Genomic DNA, 8,731 nt, shown 5'->3' on the forward strand with positions numbered 1-8,731 from the left:
ATTTTTCACAAGAAAGGTTTATAACTGAGTTTGACAAAAATTACGTAAAAATAAAACAAAAAACCTTAAGAAAATGATTCTAAAAATGATCAAACTTCTCTGGTTCTCACTTCCATGATAATCTTTCCAAAAGAAAAGAGGAGAGGAGAAGGGAGGGAAGGGAAGGGGAAGAAAGGAGAGGAGGGGACAGGGAAGGAGAGGAGAGAACCGTGCCCCCCCCCCCCGAAAAGGTTGAGACCACTAGCAGCTTACTCACTAAAGAAACTATACCCAGTGCATACTTAAGAACATTGGTGTTAAGAGCACTGCCTAGCTCTGGGTTTGATCCCCAGTATAGCATAAGAAAACTGGGAGGGAGGAAGGGGGAGAAAGAGAGACAGATTGTCATTTGAAGCACAGTAGAGGCCCTGGCTGGTAGGGATGTTTCTCAAGCAAGTGTATTCAATGCCTGTGTGCTTCCCAGGCTTTATGTGAAGATGAGTCGTGCTGTTCATGGCAAGGTGGTCAAGACTCAATCTCATGAAACCCATAAGGACAGAACATGCTCCCTCTGATGTAGACCTGCTGGTGCTGACCTATGACCTCACCAAAGCCCACAGAGAAGCTGAATTCTTAAGGACTGAAGAAAAGCTATTCTCTGTAGGGATGGAAGCAATCAAATAGCGATAGAGTTTTCAATTATCAATTGTATTGAAGGATGTTGGGTGGTTTGCTTAGGCTCTTTCATCTTTTATGTCCCTCCATATCCTGGCATGTGGGGGCTTTCTGGACAGTGAGAACACAATGATTGTTTAATTTTGGTGATTTGTTCCTTACAGAAGATAATTAGATTTCCTTTAGGGTTAGACTTCTGAAACAATTACAAGCCACTGTCTCATATCTTGACCAATGACTAGCCTTCTTCTTTGTCCAATAAAATTTTGTACTTTGTTAGTCAAGAGTTTTAAAAAATCAATTTGCTGAAACATCGCTCTCCTGTGTGTGTTCTCACATTTATATTCTACACAACACATTATTGCAGTTTTTTTTAAAGCTCATGATTGTTATTGTTGTTATAAAATAATAATAATAATAATAATAATATCAGGCTGACTTTCCAGATACTGTTCTGAGATGTATCTGTATATTTAGCATATTATAAACAAAATGTAAAAGATGCTACTCTGGTCATCTTGGTAGATTACTTATGCATTTGCTAAGCAATTGGAATGAAGATGTCAGCCTTTGCTATTCATCATTTGAACCTTATGTCAAGGGCTGGAGACATGGCTCAAGTGTTAAAACACTTGCTTTGTAAGCATGAAGCCCTGAGTTCAAACCTTGATCCCACCAAAAAAAAAAAAAAAAATCACCCTATGCCAAACCTGACTTTACATCTCCTTTTTTCCCAAGGCTTTTCCCCAGGTTCCTTGGTATTAGAGATACTAAATTAAATGACAGTTGGCTTTGAAATCCTCCAGGATTCCCATTCCTTAGTCAAAGTACTGAAAGTCCTATTGCTATGATATTTCTTGCAAAAGCTGAACTAAACAAAAACAAATCTGACCTTCTATGAAAGAACAGATTTAAATCTATATTGCTCACCACTAAGAAACATTTGTGAGCTGCAGATAAAGTTATATAACAGCTAAAGAACATTAGCAGGCATGAGCCTATAAATTAACCATGAATAACAATGGTTTTGTCTCCTGAATCAGATATTTGATATGTTAGATTGTTCGAAGAAGGAAGGCCTCGGGTAACACAAACAGGAGCCCAGGAAAACATCCTTTTCCTTCCTTGTGTCCAACTTGGGCATTATATAATGAAGTTTACCCAGGGAGGTGGGAACCCTGGGTCTTCCCTCTTTTTCTTCTTGCTTTTAACTCTTCCTTTGTTTCCCTAGCAGTTACACAATCCCCAGCACTGCAAGAAAACAAGAGTTTTGCCTTCAAAAAGGTTTTGTAAAGACCTACTATGTGAAGAAAAATACTCTGTGCTTGAAAAGAAGGCATTAATAATGAAAGGAGGATGTGAGCTGTGGAAATTGTAAAACATGGGTCCCCAAATCCTTCCATTGCTAAGTGGGATCCACATCTCAAATCTGGACTCTGACCACTTAACCAATAAATAAAATATAATTGTTTTCTGTAGCTGTTGTAAAAAATAACCATCTGCTTAATGGCTTACACCAGCACAAATTTATTATTTTACAGTTCTGTAGATCTCCAGTTTGACACACTTCTGGATTAAAATCAAGGTGTTGCAAGGCTATGTTCCTTTCTGGAAGCTTCAAAGGGAGAATCTGTTCTCTTTGCCACCTTCTAGAGGCTGTCCCTACTTGGTTCGTGTCCCCTTCTCATCTGTAAAGCCAACAATGTTGTATCTCTTTAACTATTCTGTAGTTACATCTACCCTATGTACTCGGCCAAGAAAGGTTCCTTGAGATTCAGGACCATGTGAGTAGATTGGTTCCATCCAGATAATATGGAAAATCACCCCATCTCAAGGTTAACTTAATTGCATCTGTAAGCTCTACAGTTTAATTTCAGTCACATTTTCATAAATTGTGATCAATACATACACTATGTTTTTGCTAAATTCAAAACATCTTTTTTTTTCATACTTACCTCCATTATTCTTTCTTTTTCCCCTTCTCCTCCACCACTGATCCACATTCTGTCCCCTAATAATTCCCCTTTCTACTTTCCTGCATATCAAAGAAAATGTGATTTATGTCTTTCTGAATCTTATTTTACTTAACATGATGATCTCCAATTCAGTCCATTTTCTTGCAAATTACATAACTTTGTTCTTCCTTGTGGTTGAATAATACTCCATTGTGTATTTAGGCTACATTTTCTGTATCCATTCATCTGTTGATGAGCATTTAGGTTGATTCCGTAGCTTGGACATTGAAAATAATACTGCAATAAACATAGCTATGCAGGTGTCTCTATTGTATGCTGACTTAGATTCCTTTGGGTATATATCCCCTACTGATTTCCACAGGGGCTGCCCTAATTTACATTCCCACCAATAGTGTATACGGGTACTTCCCTCACCCCATCCTCGCCAGCATTTGTTGTTGTTTGTTTTCTTGGTGATAGTCATTCTGACTGGGTGAGATGGAACCTCAGTGTCATTTCAATTTGCACTTACCTATGGCTAAGGACATCAAAACTTTCTTCATGTATTTATTCATCTGCACATATATTGATTGGATTGTTATTTTGGTGCTTAATTTTTTGAGTTCTTTTTATATTCTGGATATTAATCCTTGTCAGATGAATAACTAGGAAAGATTTTCCCTCTTTCTGTAATCTGTCACTTCACTCTTCTGATTGTTTCCTTTGCTATGCAGAAGCTTTTCAACTTGATGCAATTTCATTTCTCAATTCTTGCTGTATTTTCTTGGCGATTGGAGCCCTATTCAGAAAGTCATTACCTTGAATAATGGTAATGCCCCTATCTTGAAGTGTTTTCCCTATGTTTTTCTCTAGTAGTTTCAAAGTTTCAAGTCTTACATTAAGGTCTTTGATCCATTTTGAGTTTATTTTTGTACAGGGTGAGAGATAGGGGTCTAGTTTCAGTCTTTTGCATGTGGATTTTTAGTTTTCCCAGAATCATTTTTGAAGTACCTGTCTTTTCTCCAATATAAGTTTTTGGCACCTTTTATTGAACACAAGATGGCTGTAGCTGTGGAGAGTTATTTCTGGGTCCTCTATTCTATTCCATTGGTCTACATGGGATTTGTGTGTGTGTGTGTGTTTGTGTGTGTGTGTGTGTGTGCCAATACTGTGTTGTTTTTGTCACTATGGCTCTGAACTATAATTTGAAAGCACGTATTGTGATACCGTGAGCATTGCTCTCTTTGCTTCTGGATTGCTTTGGTTATTCAGGGTGTTTCATGTTCCCATATGAATTTCAGTATTGTTTTTATGGGGAATGCATTGAATCTGTAGGTTGCTTTATAATATAGCCATTTTCATAATATTAATTCTGTCAGTACTTAAACATGAGAGATCTGTCTTTCCATTTTCTAGTTTCTTCAATTTTTTCCCTCCCTGTTTATAGTTTTAATTAGAGGTCTTTCATTTCCTTGATTAGGTTTATTCCTAAGTATTTTCATGAGTTCTTGCTTGGCATGTTCATTATTGGTGCACACAAAAGCTACTTTTTGGTATGTTTTATTGCATCTTGTTACTATACTACATGTGTTTATCAAACATAAGAGGTAGGGTTTTTTTTGTAAGACTGGGATTTGAACTCAGGACTTTGTGCTTACATAGCAGGCACTCTACTGCTTGAGCCACACTTTCAGTCCATTTTCCTCTGGTTATTTTGGAGATGGGGGTCTTGTAAACTATTTTCCCAGGCTGGCCTCAAACTGCAGTTCTCCCGAACTCAGCCTCCCAAGTAGCTAGGATTATAGGCATGAGCCACTAGTGCCTAGTTCAGATCTATTTTCTGATGGAGTTTTTAGGGTCTTTTAAGTACAGGATTATATCATCTGCAAGTAGGGGTAATTTGAGTTCTTCCTTTTCTATTTGTATCCCTTTTATTTCTTCTTCTTGCCTTATTGCTCTGGCTAAGAATTCAAGCCCTATATTGAATAAGAGTGAAGCAAGTGGACACCCTTGCCTCATTCCTGATTTTAGAGTAAATTCTTTGGCTAGAGGTTTGTCATATATAGCCTTTTATATGCTGGGGTATGATCCTCCTTTTTTCTGTTTTATGCAAATTTATTAACTAAAAAAAGATTGAAACAGTCAAATTAAAATGCTATGAGACCCAGAAATGTCCAGTTTGTTAAGTTATAAAATCAGTACATAATGGAGAAATCCAAGTGTGCTTTCATTAATTCCTTTCACTGATTCCTCTACTTGCATTCTCAAATAGAGGGAATGGAATTCAGGGATTATTTAGCCTTAGCAAGGTCTTCTTTCAACTTATTAAATTGTCCCACATCAAAATGTTGTTCCTTTGATTTCTTATGGAAGAACTGAAGAAATTGCCTACTCCTAAGAGGTAAGAAAGTATAATTCTGTTGAATGATTATAAAGTATGCAAAAAAGACCATGGAATTTGCAAATGTGAGGAAGTATGTAACTTGTTCCGTGATATCCCAAGGGTGCATCTACCAGGTGAGCCAGGCCAGTGCTCCACCCTGGATGGGCAGCAAAGCTAAACCCACCCTCAGGAGTCCTCTGGTTTTGGCTTCTGAGCAAGCTTCCATACTAGTTTTCACCTGCTCCAAGGGCTACAGCTGTTCCTTTGGGTAATTAATTTTTTCCAACAAATGGTATTCCCTTTTCTTATGAAATTTCTTTTAGATACAAGATTGCAGACAGTCTGTGAACCAAGAATTTCACATTTTTCATCTCAGTCATGGGCTCATGATTCAGTTTTTCTTTTGTGGGACACTGAACATCATATACTACATTGTTAATGACAAATTTAAAATCTTTCACTACCAAAAGAGCCATCAAGGTTGAAGCTGGAATCTCACAGCCACTGAGTACATACTACCCCACCAGGCAGACAGTTCAACCTTGTCCGAGTTCTACCTATGCATCACCAGCTCCTAAATGCCCTGGAAGATGGGCCATGCATTGTGGGGAAGGCCACTTGACATCCAGTGGTCCTGTGCCTAGAGGGAAGGTCTGTGGAGTTCAGGATGAAGTATCCAAAACCCATTGTAGCTATAAGGCTAAAGGTTTTATTCTCTGGTCCATGTTTTGGCAGGAAGAATGCTCCCTTTTCAGTTTAATTTAAAGTCCTTACAACAAACCTTTCCCAATTGACTCATCCTTGCTCAGAATTCTTTCTTCTCTCAGGTATGATCCTTCTATTCCTAGTTTCTCAGGGTACTTATCATGAAAAAGATGTTGAATTTTGCCAAAGCCTTTTTCTGTATCTAGTGAGATGATTATATGATTTTTGTCCTTGGTTCCATTAATGTGTTGTATTACATTTATTGGTTTGTGTATGTTGAACCATCCTTGCATTCCTGGAATGAATTGAACTTGATCACTTGGTCATGTTATAATCTTTCTTTTTTTTGCGGTACTAGTGTTTGAATTCAGGGCCACTCCACCAACCCTTTTTTATGAAGGGTTTTTTCAAGATGGTATCTCATGAACTATCTGCTTGGGCTGGCTTTGAACCATGATCCTCTTGATCTCTGCCTCCTGAGTAGTTAGGATTACAGGCATGAGGCACCAGCATCCAAGATAATCTTTTTAATGTGTTGTTGAATTCATTTTCCAAGTGTTTTTTGAGGATTTTTGTGTTTATGTTCTCAGGGAAATTGGTCTATAGTTTTTGTTGACTTGTTGTCTTTATCTGACTTTGGTATGAGCACAATACTGGGGTTAGTTTTTCTTTAAAGGTCTGGTAGAATTCTGCAGTAAGTCCATCTAACCCTAGACTTCTCTTTGTTACAAGATTCTCTCTCTCTCTCTCTTTTTTTTTTTTCTTTTTGATGGTACTGGGGTTTGAACTCAGCGCCTTGCACTTGCCGGACAGATGCTCTGCTGCTTTAGCCACTCCACCAGCCCTTTTGGTTTTGTTTTTTAGAGTTTTTTTTTTTGGTGATATTGGGGTTTGAACTCTCTACCACTTGAGCACTCTGTTAACCCTTTTTTTGTGTGTTTGGTATTTTGAGATAGGGTGCCACTTTTCTGCCCTGGCTGGCCTTAAACTGCCATCCTCCTGATCTTTACCTCTTGATTACAGGCATGAGCCACTGGTACCTGGCTGTTGCAAGATTCTCAATCTCATTATTCATTATGGTTTTTTGGTTCACTTTTGGAAAGTCGTATGTGTCTAGAAATTTATTAATTTCCTCTAGATTTTCCAATTTATTGGAATATAAGTTTTCAAAATATTCCCTAATTATCTCCTGGATTTTGGTCATGTCTATTGTAATATCCCCTTTATTAATTTCTGACTTTATTAATTTGGGTTCTCTCTCTCTCTCTTTTTTTTGTTAGTTTGGCTGTTTGTCAATCTTGTTTATCTTTTCAGAGAACCACTTCGTTGTTTCGATTCTTTGTGTTGTTCTTTTAATCTCTATTTCATTAATTTCTGCTCTGATCCCTCTTATTTCTTTCCATCTACTATTTTAGGTTTGGCTTGTTATTATTTTTCTAAGACCCTCTTGAGGTGTATCATTAGGTTATCTATTTGAAATCTGTCTGATTTTTTTTTTCACATAGGCCTTCCTAGCTATAAACCTTCCTCTTAGCATTGGCTTTCCTCTATCCCAAAGATTCTGATAAGTTGTGTTTTTGTTTTCATTTGATTCTTGGATTTGTTTAATTCCCTCATGCCAGTTTCTTCAGCTACCCACCTAATCTTCAGTGACCCACTGAACATTCAAAAGTGTAGTGTTCAATCTCTATGTGTTTGTATAGTTACTACTGACTTCTATTTTGATATAATAAAATACAAGAAATTATTTCAATTACTTTGTGTTTGTTAAGACTTGCTTTATGGTTTAAGATGTGACCTATTTTGGAGAAAATTCAATGGGCTGCTGAGAATAATATTTATTCCACAGCTTTTGGATGGAATATTCTGTTAAATCTATTTGATCTATGGTGCAATTTAACTCTTAAGTTTCTTTGTTGATTTTGCAAAGTCAGTTTCATCCTGTGAGTAGCATCTTTACAGAACATGGACTACCTTTGATATTTACCTTTCCTCATCTCTATATTCAAGGTTGACATGGTGAATAACCCTTTAGAATACTGTGCTGGTGAGTATCTAAGAGCCTTAAGCTGTTACCTAAAGACTTGCACATTTCACTGTGTGTGTATTTTTGCTATGCAGGGCGTAACCAAGTGCATAACATAGTGCTGCAAAGAATCCTGCTTCAGTGACTCCTCACTGGTGGTCCAAAAAATCTTGTATCTCGGGCTCCTTGACAGCAGGCACCATTCTCCATTGTGATCCAGTGACTGGCACAGCTAAGTGCTTGGAAAATGTTTACTACATGATTGAAGGCCTTTTAGAGAATGCAAATTGAGGCCACCTAGCCAGGTTTAGGGGTCTTAACATGTGTGACTCAGAGTTTTGGGCACTAGGAACCATGCTGACCTTGTGGGGAGGTATTTGACCTTGTAGATCAACATTCTAGGATTGGTCCCAACTCAGCTTTGCTTCTAACCTACAGGGCTCTGTGAGCTGGCTCTGACAACTGGTTCCACATGGTCTCTGATGTGCTTAAGTCTGCCTAGTACCGGCTTCATCCAAACATGGGCATTTTCCTTTTTCCCATCAGTGTAATCCTACTCCCAAGTCTACCCAAGAGTTATGGCCTAGTGATTGGTGCCTTGCACCCAGCTAAGTTACCTGATGCTAACTATCTGGATTTCTGAGTATTTCCACCTGCCTTAACAGGGTACCCTGAGGCATCATATTAGTCCCTAAATACTTTCTTTGTCTTTGTGCCCTTCCTGAAGTCTTCTTACAGAATACATGCTGACCCACCTCATGCTGACTGTTCCAGATCTGTGCTTCCTACTGCCATGCCACCACTCAAAACTGGGTGTGCAGTCCTGAACATGGCCATAGCATGGCTCAAGTGTATGGAATTAAGATTACTAGAGGGACAGAGGTAAGTCTAAACTGTCTGAATTGATGAATGATTTGGGGGTTCTATGTCATTGCAGAACAAGCAGGTGTGTATCTTAAGGAATAGTGAACCTTCCATAGGCTGATTTTACATGCTTCCAACAGTTTT

At 38.2% G+C, this 8,731-nt stretch overlaps 1 pseudogene; it reads right to left on the reverse strand.

Moving 5' to 3' along the window:
* Positions 1-4,796: 4,796 nt before the first annotated feature.
* Positions 4,797-7,933, reverse strand: LOC109676917 (calcium uniporter regulatory subunit MCUb, mitochondrial pseudogene; annotated as a pseudogene).
* Positions 7,934-8,731: the final 798 nt, after the last annotated feature.

Source organism: Castor canadensis, chromosome 11 (assembly GCF_047511655.1).
Source record: "Castor canadensis chromosome 11, mCasCan1.hap1v2, whole genome shotgun sequence".
Taxonomy (NCBI): domain Eukaryota; kingdom Metazoa; phylum Chordata; class Mammalia; order Rodentia; family Castoridae; genus Castor; species Castor canadensis.